The sequence below is a fragment of the Rhipicephalus microplus genome, chromosome 2 (assembly GCF_043290135.1).
Source record: "Rhipicephalus microplus isolate Deutch F79 chromosome 2, USDA_Rmic, whole genome shotgun sequence".
NCBI lineage: Eukaryota > Metazoa > Arthropoda > Arachnida > Ixodida > Ixodidae > Rhipicephalus > Rhipicephalus microplus.
The window spans coordinates 112513845-112532299 of record NC_134701.1 but is presented as its reverse complement, the minus strand read 5'-3'; the positions used below and the strand labels follow the sequence as shown (position 1 = coordinate 112532299).

At 46.8% G+C, this 18455-nt stretch overlaps 1 protein-coding gene across 1 annotated transcript in view; it reads left to right on the top strand.

Annotated features, from left to right (window-relative positions):
* LOC142796342 (putative sodium-dependent excitatory amino acid transporter glt-3) overlaps nucleotides 1–18455 on the top strand; it is a 231717-nt gene that overhangs the window by 39354 nt on the left and 173908 nt on the right. The gene's annotated exons all lie outside the window — the stretch shown is intronic.

The following is an 18455-nucleotide window of genomic DNA, read 5'->3' as shown; positions in this document are numbered from 1 at the left end:
TTATGCAAGAACTTGGTGATGAAACCTCGCTCCAGTCTAAGAAAAGTGTACGCGACTCGTCGACATAAAATCAACTTCGCTAATCATAATGTGTAGCAGAATCATTTCCTGCCCTCGCACGTCATTGTTTTTAAAGACGGTCTCTGTAGACGTCATTAAGCGCATACATTTTGTCTAACCCTATATTCGTTCTTCTGTCTGTCATTCGATTCAGCCATCCGGTGACTGTTTATGCCCTGGGTAATACCCATACAATTATACCGGGTTACTGTGTATTGAGGTGCGACAATAATACATCTGTATTAGGAAGTGTGTTTCCTTATTTACAAATTGCACAGGCACGTAATTCTTAAAATCGCCGTGTTTATTACGCTGCGGAGACAATGCGTCGCTATGAAGGGAAAAAAAGCGACTGTTTCCTTCGTTTCACTAAAACAACACGGTGCTGCCACCTACCACTTGCTCTGTATTCTAAAAATGTTTGCTCATTATATCATTGCCAGAAGGCGTCTATACCTAACGCAGTGCCCCTAGATAGAAAATTATCGTCTTTCGCCGTCCTTTGCTGTACAGATACGCAGCCAATCTCGTACACAGCACACAACTGAGGTGCGCGACAACCTAGGCACATTTTGTTTGCAGCCAGTGAGCACGCCTTGCCAATAATATTTTCAGAGTTGCCAGCCGGTATCATAACTGGCTAACCTCCTTGTCCTTCCTTGTTCTTTCTTCTATTCCTCCTGCCTTTACAACGAGAGTTATTGCCGCTACCATTGTGCTGAATACTTAATAGCTTTTTTACCAAAACCTCGCCCAATAAAAAAAGTTTCCAGTTTGATGACTTCACTTCCAAAACCCACACCATCTGAACATGATACGTAGAGCACCTTTGGCCTATGTGGTAGTGGCAAAGCATAATTCAGTGCTATGTGTTTACTATTCTCTTCATAGTTGCTGTATTACAGATAGTTTTTGCATATTAGAAGAAAGCACACAAACAGATGTGTCCACCCCATCTTCAACATTTGTCAGGCATTTTTCATTGTGGAAAATTCAGAGTAAGAAATGAAACGAAGAGTGCTTACCCCTACTGGTTTTGTATTATTCGCACATCCACGGAATATTTCGGTCAGCATGCAGGTTCCATTTTCTCATGTACCGTCTTTCCTTGTCCATTCATCATTATAACCAAGTGCGAGAGTCTAAAAAGTCATTAGGAAACAAAAAATGCCAGGATGATCATTGAACTATGCATCACAAAGAAAGAATGACTTATTATAGCGCTGTAAAAACTGAGAATTCTTCACATAGAATGCTGAAGGTGTAGCGCTGCTGAGCATTTAGTAACCACGAATACGACTATTTCTTTGAGCCCTAGCCTCCTCACGGGTGTTCATGCGTGAGCATAGCAAACGAGAAATAACCTGTCATTCTATTCAAATGACACAACCATTTCTTTCAATAAAGGCATTCTTACGCATTTTATATGTTATCACGACTACCACAAAACTGTTTGTATTGTTACGCAAAATGGTCTTTAATTTTGCCATATATTATGGCAAATTTTTTTCTTATGAAAACAATGGTTCTGTACAACAGCCGTGCCATTTGTTCTGTTTGCAAATTACAATAATTGAGGATTTTATTTATATGCTGCGTGACGGTGATTGTGAAGTTATTTCTGCTGTTTCGTGGAGAGTTTTGTTGGCTGGACAGCCTGGAAATTTTGTTTCTGTGTGCCCCTTCATTAGCAAGCAAACACAGGGTTCATGTACGTACCATAAGATGTGTCGTATAAATAGGATCATTTTGTGAAATTAATCCAGTTGGCCTTGACTAGCTCCCTAAGGTACCTGTTAGTCGTGTACACAAAACAATTTGAACAAGAGTCCAGTCGAACAAAACTGTCAACGGACAAACACGATAAATTTGTATGCAGCAAACACAGGCACTAAGAGCACAAGACATGTTCACAGAGATAACAGCGGCACTGAAATGACGAGGATGGAACAGGCAGAACATACACAAACCTGTCCTGTTCTTGTCATTTGAAGTGCTACGCTGAACTTTATGGAAATATTATACCAACAAGGCCAAGAATTTGCCCTTGGTAAGTTCACATGACATTCCACCTTTTCTCGTTTTGCAAAGGTTTATTTTTGTTGAGTCAAGCTGTACATGCACAAATGTTCCAAACTACGTGTAAAATATAGAGTGTAAAATATTACTTGGACCTATTATTCGATAACGTTACATTGAAGTGTTCCCACCTATGCAGGTGGCATTCGCTGCATACCTTGACATCAACTGAGTGGAGGTTTACCAGTCCATTTGCAACATGCAACGTCGTGAACATGTTGTTCTTAGAAGCTAATGGTTGACGACGAGCGAAACATTATTCCGATTTCTCCTCCCTGCTTTCTCCCCAGCCAAGTTTCCAGCTCTGTTTATGCCGAAGCTATGTCCTATAGACGGCTTCGGTGTTTGTAAACAATCTGGTGCACCGAACGGCCTACCCCAGCATACTTCCAGTGCGCCACATCTGGCAATGCTTCTTTAATGGCCCCGGGGGTGTTTGCGTGGTGTGTTTGACTTTGCTGCTCTATTATTTCTGGCGCAATCCTTGGGGTGTATTTGGTGCCACGTATAGCGACCACAGAAAGGGGCTTGATAAAGTGCACGGTAGGTGCAGGTGCGGCCACTGCAGCAGGTAACACAGCTCACGTGGCCGATGGGCGCCGCACAAATTATCCGCCGTGGCGTTCCGATGAGCGCAGCCCCCTCCTCCGTGTTACCTCTGTCAGTGGCCGCGCCTGCAGGAGAAGTTTTCCTGCACAACTAATTGGGCCAGTTGGTTCTGCATGTCGATGTGGATGCGCTTTGAAGACGCGGACAGAGAATGGACAGCGCGCACCTGTGTTTTCCCCTTCCGCGTCTTCAAAACGCATCACATTGTCGACATGCAGTAGGAGAGTTCCTGATTTATAGTGACGTTGTTCAATTCAGCTTTTCGGCTAAAATTGAAACCTTCTGTCATAATATGTGCTGCGCGGGCGCGAAACAGAAACTAAAAAAACGACAATAGTGTGCCGTGCGGTGGCGAAGAGGATGTGATGTGTGCGTGTATGTGCCGGGCGGTGCCTACGAGGAAGACGAGAGCTCGTGAGGCGCGGCCTCGAGCGTGGGTGACCCGTGCCTTCGGCAGTGCACGAGGTACGTCGTTCGAGGCAGGACTACCTCGTTGGGCGTCTGGCCCATAGGTACGACCCAGGCCACGTCGCGACACTCGTACTAGTCGAGTGGACAGCTCAGCCTCCGCTAGACGACCGGTCTAGGAGAGCTGGCGCCTGGTTCCTGAACCTGTCCTTGTCCCGCTGGTCGTGGAGAGCTGGCGCCGGGTGCCTGAACCTGCCCTTGCGCCGCTGTTCCAGGAGGGCTGGCGTGGGTTTCCGAGGCGGACTACAGGTGCTCAAGGGCACAACTCCCCGCCGCCGGAACACGTGAGTCGTCGGCTCCAGTTCGTCGACAGTGGCGCTGAGCCACTGGAGTTCGACGCGGCGACCCTGCGTCTCCCGACTTCGTCACTGCAGGTGACGACGCCGCCCATCGTCGACTTCGCCACTGAATGTTGCCGACGGGGCATCAACGACGGCCCAGGCTACTACCCCGACGACCTGAACTGTAGGCCGAACGTTCTACTTATTCATTTAGTTTAGCCGCGTGTTTTTGTGTTAGGAACTTCGTAATGTGTGGGTTGTCCATGTGTGAAGGGTACAATAGAAGTTGGACGTGTGTTTGTGCACTTGCGTGCTGTCTGATTCTTTCTGGAGCGGTCCTGCCCCTATAACATCACAAACTGGCGAGCCTGCCAGGATCCGCTCGTTAAACCAGGGAAAGAAGATAGTTTCGCTCGAGGCAGACACACGTTCAGACTGCACCATGGACTTGGAAAAACTCGCCGCTATAGGGCTCCAACTAGGATTCTCGGGTGCAGAGCTAAACAAGTGGATTGAGGCCCAACAGGCTAAGCTAAGGGATGAGAGAGCTGCAGAGCGAGAGGCAGCCAAAGAAGCTGCAGAGAGGCAGCGTGAAATTCTGCAGCTTAAGCTAAAGCTTCAGGAAGGAGCTCAGAATATGCCTGTAGCAGCTAATGACGCTTTGACTGCGCCCAGCACCTCCTCACCCCTCAATCCGCAGAAGTTACTGCCTGTATTTGACGAGAAACGCGATGATCTGCACGCGTATCTGCAGCGATTCGAGCGCGTAGCCACAGGACAGGATTGGCCGCAAGAAAAATGGGGTCTCGCTGTTAGCCTGTGCCTAACGGGTGACGCGTTAACCGTCATAGGCCGAATGACTGCCGCTGATTCACTGGACTACCAAAAAGTAAAGAAAGCGCTACTGCAGAGATTTCAGTTTACGGCTCAAGGCTACCAAGATAAGTTTCGGAAAGCACGAGCAGCAGATGGTGAAACTGGACGACAGTTAGCAGCAAGAATTACCAGTTATTTCGACCATTGGATAGACATGGCAAACGTATCCCGAACCTATGAAGGTCTAAGGGATCACGTAATCTCTGAGCAATTCTTGCGTTGTTGCCATCCAAAGCTGGTTGTTTTCTTAAAAGAGCGAGAGTGCAAGTCACTAGATGAACTCGCTAATTTGACGGATCGCTTCCTTGAGGCGCAGAATTTGACTAATATAGGAAAAAGTCCTGACCCCGCGAAAGAATGCAGTGGAAAGCCTACCGAAGCGTCGCGGAAACCGCAACTCAAGTGTATCCTGTGTCATCGTTTCGGACATTTGGCTCCTGACTGCCGCAATCCACCTAAGCAGATGCTGAAATGCAAGTTGTGCGGTAAAACGGGACATGTCACAGAAACTTGCCGAAACCAGCATGGGAACAACAAACCGAGTTCTTCGTGCGCATTTAGCGAACCTGACTCTGCCCGGGCTGGTGCTAGAAAAACAGCCAAGCGTCCAGGAGGGAAGATTCCTTGCTCAAGTCACCACGACGACAAGAACGTGCAGGGTACAATACGTTTCCTGGCCGACGGGATGCCAGTGGTCGAAGGTCTGCTGCTAGGAAGAGAGGTTCGAGTCTTACGCGATACGGGATGCAACACGGCAATCGTCCGACGGGAGCTCGTTCCTGATGTGTGCCTGACAGGCAAGAAAATCAGTGTCGTTCTCCTAGACAGGTAAACTAGCCATCTCCCGGAAGCTATTGTACAAGTCAACACGCCGTACTTCACAGGGATGCTGAAAGTGGCTTGTATGGATCAACCCCTCTATGACCTTGTGCTGGGAAATCTTCCAGGCGTCAGAGGACCATACGATCCAGATTCTGACTGAAAGCAGGCGACTCATACCCAGGTGGATGAGTTACCTGCGCAAGCACACGCGACCAAGTCACCTGTCACCTCAAGATCTGCTTCTTCAAGCGTGGCAAAAACCAAAGCCAATCAACAAGGTCAAGAAAATATCAGGCCTTTGTACGTGTCAACAACGCTCTTACCTGACGTTACCAGAGCCCAACTCGCCGAGGAACAGCGAAATGACCCGACACTCAAAGCTGTCTTTGCTAAAGTGAATAAAGAGTTCAAATCGGGAAAGGGCCACTGTTACGATTTCATCGAAGATAAAGGATTGCTTTATCGACGCTACCGCCTTGCCACTGGCAGGACGTTTAAACAGCTGGTCACTCCGAAAGCATTCCGGGTAGGCATACTGGACATTGCTCATGGCAGTATCATGGCGGGACACCAAGGCATCAAAAGAACTACTGATCGTGTCCTAGAAGATTTTTATTGGCCTGACCTGAACGGAGACGTAAAGCGCTTTGTCAAGTCTTGCGACAAGTGCCAGAGAACTACCCCTAAAGGAAAAGTTGGAGTCGCACCACTAGGCAACATGCCTCTTATCCGGACACCTTTTGAAAGGGTCGCGGTTGATTTAATCGGCCCATTTTCACCAAGATCGGACCGTGGGAACCGATATGTTCTGACACTTATCGATTTTGCGACTCGCTACCCTGACGCTGTAGCATTGCCCGCAATCGATGCAGTTCACATTGCGGAAGCACTCATCGAGATTTTTTCCCGCATCGGCTTGCCAAAGGAAATCGTCACCGACCAAGGGGCAAGTTTTACCTCAGAATTAATGAACGAGGTTAGCAGGCTTCTCTCCGTGAAGATGCTAAAGACAACCCCATATCATGCGATGGCGAACGGCCTCGTGGAGAAATTTATTGGCACCCTGAAGACAATGCTAAAGAGAATGTGCCAAGAGAGACCTCGATCTTGGGACAGGTACCTAGCTCCGCTACTCTTTGCATATAGGGAAGTTCCACAGACAAGCCTCGGGTTCTCTCCGTTTCAGCTCATTTACGGCCGCCACGTCCGAGGACCGCTAACCGTGCTGAGAGAACTGTGGACAAATGAGGGGCTAGACGCAGAAACGCGGACGACTTACACCTACGTCTTTGATTTGCGCAATCGCCTAGAGGAGACTTGCAAGATAGCCCATGAACAGCTGGAGAAGGCTCGTGTGAAGCAGAAAACCTATTATGACAGGAAAAGTCGCCCTAGAAAATTATGCCCAGGCAACAAGGTTTTAATTCCGCTCCCGACTGACTCCAACAAGCTGTTAATGCAGTGGAAAGGGCCGTTCCAAGTCATCGAACGGAAAAATGATGTCGACTACGTCATCGATGTGTTTGGGAAAAACAATATTTTTCATATCAACATGCTCAAAAAATACGAAGAGCGCGAAGTGACGGAACCACAACAGGTGTCAGTTGTTGCAGAGCTCCACGAAAATCTCCCCGAAGAAGAAGACGAAGTCAAACAAATGCCCATATTGAGCTTGTATCGCACGCAGTGCAGCACGGATGTCAAGCTATCACCACACCTCACTGCTGAACAAGTTCAGAATGTGCAAGCACTTTTTCAAGAGTATGCGGACATTTTTTCTGACTTACCAGGGAAAACAGCACTCGTGGAGTGTTCGCTACGTCTGACCTCCAATAAGCCTGTGCATGTTCCGCAGTACCCCATCCCCCTTGCCTTGCAAGAAAGAGTAGAAAAGGAAGTGCAAGAGATGCTGAAACTCGGTATTATTGAGCGGTCTCAGTCGCCGTACCACGCTCCCATTGTCGTGGTGAAGAAACCGGACAACACGATTAGGTTGTGCATAGACTTCAGAGAATTGAACAAGATTCTGGTCCCCGACTGCGAGCCAATACCACGCATCGATGTAGTTCTTGCACTTGTTGGACAAAAGCAGTTTTTCTCCAAATTTGATTTCACGAAAGGATACTGGCAAGTACCGATGGATCCAAACAGTCGTGAAAAAACTGCTTTCTCCAGCATGTCTGGGCTCTATCACTTCCTCTACATGCCTTTTGGCATTAAAACGTCGCCAGCAGTATTCGCGCGCCTTATGAGATCAGTACTGGGTGGTGTTGACAACGTTCACCATTATTTCGACGATGTCATCATTGCGACCGATACTTGGCAAGAGCACATCGACACCCTCAGACAAGTTTTTGAACGAATTAACCAAGCTCACCTCACCATAAAACCAAGTAAATGTGAGATAGGAGAGCGAAGCATATCCTTCTTGGGACATCGAATCGGGGAGACTACAGGTGAACCACTTCTCAAAACGCTAGACAAGATTCTTGCCGCAAAACGACCTACAACCAAGAAAGCAGTGCAGTCGTTTCTTGGCTTGACCGGCTATTACAGGAAGTTTATACCGAACTACGCCGAACTGACCAAGCCGCTGACGGACCTTACATGAAAGGGACAAAGCCACATTGTTTCATGGGGCGCACATCAAGAGGAAGCGTTGACGGCCCTCAAGAAGAAGCTCGGTGATGCTCCCATCCTCCTCGCTCCCGACCTCTCGAAGGAGTTCGTTCTTCGTACGGATGCCTCCAATACAAGCCTGGGCGCAGTATTGCTCCAGATGGGAAAGGGCCAGGTGCTGCATCCAGTTGCTTACGCAAGTCGTAATTTATTGCCCCGAGAAACCCACTATTCAACAATAGAACGGGAATGCCTTGCACTTGTTTGGGCAGTGCAACAATTTCATATTTACCTCTATGGCAAACCTTTTGTCATTCAGTCAGACCACCAACCATTACAGTATTTAAATTCCGCCAAACACGTGAACAACAGAGTGTTGAGGTGGAGTCTCCTTATGCAGGAGTACTCATTCACAGTTCATTACATCAAAGGTTGTGACAATGTTGGAGCCGACTACTTGAGTCGCGCATAACTGCCGTTTAGGTAGCAACGTGCTTCTTAATACTACTAGCCCTCAGTCGTGAATAGTTGACTCCTAGTTGCGACATAGCAACCCTACTTGTACGGTAGTTTTCCAACCGAACTGTAAGCAGCCTTCTGTGAACATTCTGCTACTATGTACATGCGACCCCTAAGACAATGCAGTGCAGTGCAGGGACCGTGCAGTGACCGTGCAGTGCAGTGACCATTCGTTCGCCCCGCGCCCTTGTAGTAGAATAGTTGCAAACAACTTTCTCGGAAAAGGGGGTGATGTCATATTATGTGCTGCGCGGGCGCGAAACAGAAACTAAAAAAACGACAATAGTGTGCCGTGCGGTGGCGAAGAGGATGTGATGTGTGCGTGTATGTGCCGGGCGGTGCCTACGAGGAAGACGAGAGCTCGTGAGGCGCGGCCTCGAGCGTGGGTGACCCGTGCCTTCGGCAGTGCACGAGGTACGTCGTTCGAGGCAGGACTACACAGGTGCACTCACAGCTGCCGCTCGCTCGCTCGCTCCTGGAACGCTCGCTCCTGGAACGCTCGCTTCTGGAACCTCGACCGTTCCTGCAGTAGCTGGTGCCGCGCTCCTGGGAACGCTCGCTCCTGGAACGCTCGCTTCTGGAACCTCGACCGTTCCTGCAGTAGCTGGTGCCGCGCTCAACCTACTGGGGTGTTCTTGGCTGAGGATTGAGTGGTTTTAAATTTCTGTCTTAGAGTCCGACTCTAGCTTGTTTCTGAGTCTAACCATATCTCTAGTGCTCATGTCGACTACTTCTCCTGGCCAGGCGCGATCCGCCTGGTCAGCGTCCTTGCCGTCTAACGAATTACCGCTAGACTCCTTTTTCCGCAGTGGTATCGACAGCATTCCCGTAGCACTGGTACCTACAAATGGAGGCTTCATCAGACTTTCAAACCCTCAGGTGGTTCAAAAGGAACTCAAGACAACTTCAAATCATTTCCAGACCATCACAGATGTGCGCCCATTTGGGCGAGGAGGTATCGTGTGTAGGTCGCCGGATCAGACCTGCGTGCAGGATCTTCTCAAATGCACCTCCTTTGCTGCTACCCCGGTGAGTGCTTTTATTCCGCCTCACCTTGCATGTACCAAAGGCCTTGTACGGGGAGTCGACTCCAAGCTGAGTCCAGCTGAGACCCTAGACAGGCTCTCTGGAGCAGGCGTAATTTCAATTTACCGGTGTAATCGCCTAGTCGACAACCAGAGGGTACCAACCGAATCTGTTATCGCGACATTTGTGGGCACAAAATGCCCATCAGAAATAAAATTATGGCCACTGATCTTCCGAGTAGAACCCCTCGCTTCTCGTCCGATTCAGTGCAAGAACTGCTGGAGATTCGGCCACAGTGCGGGAGGATGTAAATCTAACGTTCGTTGTCGCACCTGTGGAGAGAGTCATCCTTCAAGCAATTGTACTGCAACAGTGGAAAAGTGTTGTCTCTGTGGGGGCAGTCACTGCGCCGACAACTCTGACTGTTCCGCTCGTTCCCGGGAGGTTCAAATCCTGGAAGTTATTGACCGCCGCCGCTGTTCTCGAAGGGAAGCCATTGACATAGTTAGAGACAGGGCTTTTGGATACTCTGGTATAACAGCGCGCTGCACTTCCAGTATGGACTCAACCCTATCGCAGGCTATTGAAACTGCTGTGGAAAAGGCAGTGAGTAAGGCAATGGATAAACTAATATCTAACCTTTCCGACTGTTTAGTGCAAATTCTTTCAAGCCAGATTGGACAAACAGTACAGACTAGTACAGAACCTGCAGTATTACACATTACTAGTGACGCCACACAGCTACGCAATGTAGTGATGGACGAACTTTCTACATCTGCAGGCAAGGCTAAGCAGCCAGGAACACAGGTGCACTTGGACCGACATTCGCCTCGGCCGAGTACAAGTACTGATACAGATATGGAACTCGATATACGAACTAATAAACGTACCAGATCCCCTATCTTCACCGATCTCAAGTCCAAATCTAAACGGAATGAATCAGCTATTTCGCGTGAAGATGCTAACAAGGGCGCGACATGCGCCTCTGCGGTGCGCTCAACACCATAGGTCAGTTGAGGGTACTGCAGTGGAACTGTCGTTCTATATTCTCAGCCTCAACCGACTTACATTACTTTTGCAATAATTTTAATCTTGATATTATAATTCTCCAAGAAACTTGGCTTACACCAGATAAAAATTTCCATCTTACAGGTTTTCGTTCTTTTCGATTAGATCGCCCATCACGTGGTGGTGGTTTAATGATCCTTGTATCAAGTAAATTATGCCATAAAGCGAAAATTTCTTTCAGAATGTTAGACTTCGATTGCGAATTATTAGCATTAGACTTGTGTCTCCCCAGGTACCACCCTTTTTCAATCGTAAATTGCTACTTCCCCTCCGGTGTGCAAAGCACGCGTTATCTTGACAGCGTTTTGGTAGCATGTAGAAAGGAAATTGTACTCACAGGAGACTTTAATTCACACCATTTGTCTTGGGGTATAAGGACAGATTCTTGTGGTAGGCGACTGTGGGAATGGACTATTGATCACAACCTCTCCTGTCTGAATAAAGGTCATGTAACATTTGTCCGAGGTCAAACTAGCTCAGTATTGGATTTAACGTTTTGCTCCAATGCAATCAAGATTTTGTCATGGGCTGTTTTGGATTCGGCAACTAACAGTGACCATCTTCCTGTAGTGTTTGACATTACTTGTCCAACAATAACTTTAGATCAGCCAAAACGCACATACATCAACCAAAGCAAATTTCAAGCCTGCCTCCGTTCTGCCATTTCCAAGCTTGGAAATGCCAGTACTAAAGAGATTGCATCTACGATAGGTTCAATGCTGGAGGGATCTAGAAAAAATTCTGAATTTTCTATTCCATCCAATAAACGATCCTCCTCTCGTTGGTGGAACGATGAGTGTACGCGCGATTATAGAAGACGAAAAGCCGCTTGGAAAAAACTTCTTCTTAATCAGAGCCCAACAAACTGGAAAGACTATCAATTCCTTGCTGGCGTATTTAAGCGTACAGTGAACCGCGCGAAAGAAGAATACGAGAGTAGACATTTTGATTATCTTTCTAAATCAAAGAATAAGCGTGCTTTGTTCGCTTATCTTCGGACAAGAAAAGTACTACCAGCACCTTTAACGTTGCAGTCATGTGTCTTGACGCCGGTAGAAATGAACACCTCTCTGGAAGACATAGCGCAAGGTTTAGAACGCCGCTTCACTGCGAATTTTGCGGCTATTCAGTCCGTTCTGGTAAACTTGCATGAATTTCCAGAAGTTTCTTTAACTGAATTGAATCAGACAGTATTATGCTTACCGAGGACGGCTCCCGGACCAGATGGGATTACGAACTCTATGTTGAAATGTTTACTCCAGGAATCGCCTAATCTTTTGCTAGAACTAGTGAATTACTCTTTGGGGAATGCATGGATACCTCCAGAATGGAAACTTGCCAAAATTGTATTGTTGCTAAAAAATGAAAATGATGCATACACATTGGATAACATAAGGCCGATCGCACTGACATCAAACTTAGTGAAATTGGTTGAGAGAATCATCAATATACGAATTAATGAACTTATTACCATGAGGTCTATTCTAAGTCCCTGTCAAATTGGGTTCAGGGCTGGTTGTTCAATTTGGGATGCCCACGTTGACTTAGAAAGTAGGCTTCAATTAGCTCGGCTACATAAAAAATATGCTGCTTTAGTTACCTTAGACATCGCTAAAGCATATGATACCGTGGAGCACTGTATTTTGATAGATCGATTAGAATACCTTGATTTTCCATCATACATAGTAGCGTGGGTTCACAATTTTCTCGCAGACAGGAAATTTTATTGTTTTAAAGATGGATTTTCATCATCTACTCATACCCAAACGAGGGGAGTACCACAAGGCTCGGTGCTTTCCCCGGTGCTATTTAATTTACTAATGAGCACCATCCCACGTAAACAGGATATAACAACTTATGTTTATGCAGACGATATCGCATTTTTTACAATGGCAGATAACATTCAGACCTTATATGAACGGCTGCAGACTTACCTTAATATATTGGAGAGCTGGCTCGATGGCAACAGCTTTTTACTTAATCCAAGTAAATGTGCCCTCCTTGTTTTCCCGCTGCAATACCCTGTGAACATCTCTCTGTCTTACCATCATGAGGATATACCACAGGTGGAATCTGTTAAATACCTTGGAGTAATTTATCACACATCACTAAACTGGCGATCTCATATCGAATATATCGCCGGAAAAGGTGTGCGGGCCATTGGCATATTACGTAGGCTAAGTAACTACCGCATAGGTATGAGAAGAGACACATTATTAATGATATATCGCATGTATGTTCGTCCCATTTTGGAATTCGGTTGTGTGCTTTTCTCTGGAGTTCCAGCTTACAAGTTGCGGCCTCTAATTCTTCTGGAAAGAGAAGCTTTACGCTTATGCCTTGGCCTTCCCAAAACAGTCGCCAACAATGTGTTATATCTCGAATCGAGGGTCCCTCCGCTTTCTTGTCGAATTCGCCTTCTGACTGTTCAGACATTCTTAAGAATTTATGAATCACCATTACGACATTCAGAAACAGCCTTTATTTCCACCCCGGAATCATTTTTTGCTGCCAGATGGCCGCGATTTCACATGCCACAAATTATATTTGTGCAAAATTTACTCGAGCCTCTAAACGTACGTATATGCGACATCATGCCGAGTCGTTATAATTCAGCCCCGGTAGAAATTCAATTCGACGACATTTTTCCTAAGAATGCCAAATTACTTCCCCATAATATTTTGGATGGTTTACTCCAAGATCACCTGCGCCGTATTACAACGAACGTTATTATTGCTACAGACGCATCGCAATACGACGAAAAGTCAGGGGTTGGTATTTTCAGCCCTATTTTAAATTGGATTTATTCCCTTCGACTACCCGATTTCATACCCCTTTTTGTGGCTGAGTTTCTGGCAGTAGTGCTCGCCTTACGCAAGTTAGATACAGCAATTACATCAGCTGTCATAATAACAGATTCTCTATCTCTTTGTGCGGCACTTTCTGTTGGTGCTGATAATCACGTAACAAAGGCGTTCCGTGCATTAGTACCTGCGCATTTAAGAAAAGTGCGATTAGTTTGGGTGCCTGGACATAAAGGTTTGTTTCTTAATGAAATAGCAGATTCCTTAGCTAAGTTGTCAATCAGCGAACCAATTCTACCGCTCTGTCCATCTTCCGCTTATGTGACTGCTGCTCGATTCCGCAGACGTACGCTTATGCAAGTCTTTAAAGGTTCAGCACTAACAAACTCTACAGAATATCGCCATTTATTATATCCCTGGCGAAGAGACTTTTGCCGCACTCGAAAACAAGAAGTAGCTATCACAAGGCTAAGTTGCCGGGTACCAAATCTAAATTTCTATAAACACAGGTCTGCTCAGGCACCTTCGCCACTGTGTGCATTCTGTGATGAACTGGAAACAATAGACCATTTCTTTTTGACCTGCAGGCGGTTTAACACATTACGAAAAACCCTATTAGAAATACCTTTGCGTGGCATTGGTATGGACTTATCTCTGCCTGTCATTTTGTCTTTTGGAGCTTCCATTTCTGGTTTCTGTAATGGCACAGTATGCGCGGCCGTCCGGGACTATATTGATGAAACTAATAGGTTGACTAATTAACCAGTTTCATTATCTTAACATGTTCACCTAATTATATACGTATAAAATCAGACTAATGCTCTATTCTAAGAATAAATTTGTTTAAGTAAATATTTCTATGCATTACATTAAGCACCACACTTGCCTATAGGCTATCGGTAATCTTTCTGTTATACCTCCATCATTCTAAATCTGAACAGTAAATTTTAAAGCCACTCGATTCTTGGCCAATCCCCCACAGTGGGTATGCGCCACTAACGATAGGAGAACAACAACAACAACGACTACCTCGTTGGGCGTCTGGCCCATAGGTACGACCCAGGCCACGTCGCGACACTCGTACTAGCCGAGTGGACAGCTCAGCCTCCGCTAGACGACCGGTCTAGAAGAGCTGGCGCCTGGTTCCTGAACCTGTCCTTGTCCCGCTGGTCGTGGAGAGCTGGCGCCGGGTGCCTGAACCTGCCCTTGCGCCGCTGTTCCAGGAGGGCTGGCGTGGGTTTCCGAGGCGGACTACAGGTGCTCAAGGGCACAACTCCCCGCCGCCGGAACACGTGAGTCGTCGGCTCCAGTTCGTCGACAGTGGCGCTGAGCCACTGGAGTTCGACGCGGCGACCCTGCGTCTCCCGACTTCGTCACTGCAGGTGACGACGCCGCCCATCGTCGACTTCGCCACTGAATGTTGCCGACGGGGCATCAACGACGGCCCAGGCTACTACCCCGACGACCTGAACTGTAGGCCGAACGTTCTACTTATTCATTTAGTTTAGCCGCGTGTTTTTGTGTTAGGAACTTCGTAATGTGTGGGTTGTCCATGTGTGAAGGGTACAATAGAAGTTGGACGTGTGTTTGTGCACTGGCGTGCTGTCTGATTCTTTCTGGAGCGGTCCTGCCCCTATAACATCACACCTTCCCCCTGTGAAACCCCGAACATACCTGTTTTCATCTAAGCACACAAACTCAAGACAAAACGCTTATTTTTGCACTTGTGTCACGCCTGGCACTCTTTATAGAGATCATTGGCGTTCGGAATTGCTCACGATCCGAAGTGTTCGTATGACCGAGCAAATATATAATGTACTGGTTATGCGATGACATCAACTGAGGCTTGGTCACGCGAACTATTAAGGTGAACTCACGAGTAAGCTATTCATGAATCAAGTTGAACCCACCTCAGGCATGGTCGCACCGAAAGATAAATGAGCTAGAATGCGGGGATATTATTTAGCGTCAGAAAGACAGGCGATGAGTCATTTGCTCGTACAGATGAGTGCCCACTCGCCGGCATCGTTTTAAAAATATCAAATACAACGACACCGAAACATGGACACCACGACGTACATAGTCTGGCGATTCATGTAGAGAATGGATACTTTGGGCCCCATGTTGTTTCAAACAGTACACATCGTTATTATCGTTCAAACTATACTAGAAACACCTTTGTTATACATATTCAGTGTTTGCTTTCACGTTTTGTTACCCATTTCACGCGTCAGTACACGTATCTGCCACGAATGGGAGACGTGACTGATGTGTTCCCGGTAACCGGTACCTTCGACTAATCTGAAGTCAGAGTGTCGTCTCTGTGCCATTAGGGTGCGCTGAGCTTCACATTTCCTATAACGAAGTGGGAACAACCAGCCTACGAGTTCTTAACGAGAATCCAGTTTTCTTCCTTGATCAAAACTGGACGTTTTGACTAGCATATAAAATTAGTTCAGGCTTGCAGACTGCATCTTGGCTTAACAAAGCTGTGTCCGAGTTGCGAGCGCTTCATCAAAATATTTTTATCCGCATAAAATATTGCAACACAAGCAGCCGCGACCAACAACAAAGGCTAAAACCATGCAAGAACAAGCTAAACCGGATGTTTCCTGGGGTGGTTTTCTAGTGAACTCACATTGTTGCCAGAGACCAGCAGTCTCTGGTGAAACCGTCTGTTTTCCAGCAGTCAAACTCAGTCTCGGAACAAGCTGCACTGGTGGCGACAACAGCATTCCCTCTTAGCGGTCTTTAAAACTCTGAACTTAATCTGGCCATTTTACCTATGCGAGCGGCATTGCATTACCACAGTGTACTTTGTAGAGGACCGTCATCCGCTCAAGCGCAGATCTGTAGTCTTTGGGAATCGAGAACGCAGTTCCCAAAGTATACCAAAAAGCACTGACGATTTGAGTGAGGTCATCTACAAAGTAAGATGCAAGGATAGCGATGCAACATCTATTGGCAAAACAAAGAAAAAGTGGTTGGTCACTGGAACCTAAAGAACGTTGAAAGGATGTCACTTGAGTTTTCGATGCAACATGCTCTTACACAGAGCTTGCTGAAAGCTTCTTAATGACAATAGATAACTGCGCCCTGATATAATTTACTTCTCTACCTTGTGTACAAAGGCGCGCAAACAGAAAACTTTCGGTGCGGGGGGTAATTCGTTGAGCTCGAAAAAACCCTAGCTTCCTATATATCTGTAGATATTTACAAGCAAATATGTGACTTGTTGGCTAGCTGAACTCCGCTCACATTTTGTCAGCTTATACTGAGAATGCCCCCTGCATAGATGGGAAAGCTTTCACGTCATTTTGCGAATAATTGTTGTGCAAAGTCAGAGTAAACAATTCGCAATCAAGCCATAGATTCAAGTTGATGGGGGGTATTATGTGTATATGCACTGGTCTGCGTGAACGTGCATATTTGTGAGTTGTACACGCAGCTGCGTGCCAAACAAGCAATAAAATTCACTACTACACGCTGCTTTAAACACAACTTTGCAGTATGCATTCAGGAACATATTTGTCAAAAGTGCGGCATGCCCGCTTATGAAAATGTGGGCACTGCCCAAGGGCAGCTCTATTCGGTTCCTTTTCGTATGTCTGAAAGGAAGTAAAAGAAGAAAAGTTAAGTAGCTGCAATAATGTTCAGAGTTTAAACACCATCATTGTGTCCGCTTAGATCACCTGAGTTCACTGCAATATTCCATGAATGAAAAAGAGAAACGGTACTTTTTAAAGATATTTGCGGACAAGAGCTGATCATATGCAGAGCAAGCAGCAGGATCTTACAAAATCTTGACACGCTCGGTGCAGAGTCGCCTTCGAGACTTGGATCCACCAAAAGTGACAAGAGAGAGCTCTTCTTTTCTCATGACGAAGCACTGAAGCATCCTTGCCAGGTCTGCACGAATGTAGGTGTGCTGACTCCCACTGTCCAGCAGAACCCGTACGAGGACACGGTGGTCTCAAGACTCTGCCCGAATCTGACCTGTCTGTAAGAATACGTGAGTGGACTTAACGTTACTCTTGGCGGTAGTGACCGTTCAAGAGGTTAAAGGGGACGATTGAGAAAAGGCTGGAGATCCTGCGTTGAGGTGTGGATCTTCGGCCGGGCGTGATAACTCGCAGAGGAGGGTCAGGTGGCATAACTGGCAGGTACCACACCTAAGATTGAATTCTTTCCTGCACATTCTAGCGACGTGTTTTTGTGTTCCACAGTGGAAGCTACAATTGGTGTACTGTAGCTTCGCACGCTTCTGTTCAGCCGATAGGTTGGCATTGCAAGCAGCAATCATGTGATCCTTGATGTGGCAGAGAGGGCACGCCAGTCTAACAGGCAAGGCAGACCCCCTTGGGGCGGAAGCTGACGGTATAAATTCTGTGCCATACGTTTCTTCAGATATCTGGGTTCTGGCTTCTTCTTGCGACGCCTGACGAGACTGTAACCAGCCCTCCTCCCGGATTACCAGTTGAATGCGGAGAAACGTTATTATTCTCTTCTAGCCTCGTTCAGTCTTCAGGGGTTTCGGCGATGCTGGAGGTGCAGTTTGATTCCTTGGATTTTTGCATATACATAATGACAAGAAGCTAAGGCAGATATCGAATTAACACACGGTTTAAGACCACGGCGTGCTGATTGGACGCAACTCTGAGACTTTCCAAGGCAGTAATGTGGAACTGCACACTATCATGCAGCAGACGAAGCTTTGAAAGTTCTGACGAGCTTTTCACGGGGCTTAGCACAAGGAGATGATCGGCATACTCGTTCACAAGCAGATCCTGACATCCAAAGCGATATGTCATCTTCTTGATTGCAAAGTCGTGATTTTTCTCCACTTGACGAATGCCTTCGAAACCTCGCTTCGCGCTCCCGGTCAAGTAGGTGAGGAGACACTTAAATTTTTTGTTGCGTGGCAGCTCGATATTCTTGTGAATGGTAGCGTCGAAATGGCCCCAAAAAAGATCGCCATCCACGGAGACTATGATCGGAAGTCTGTACCTGTAACTTTGGTAGTTGAACTGAATGCTGACGGTGCTCTGTCGCCTGGTCTGATGCGTCGGTGGAGATGTTCGGAGAGTTTGGAGATTTGAGGCAACTAGGCCCAGGCTCAGTCGCTTGAGCCTGCGTACTGGCCTTCCTCTAACGTTCATGAAACCGGAACTTTGCGCGTGAAACCGCGTAGAGAATTTTTTCGTTGTAATCTTGTGCCGTTGCT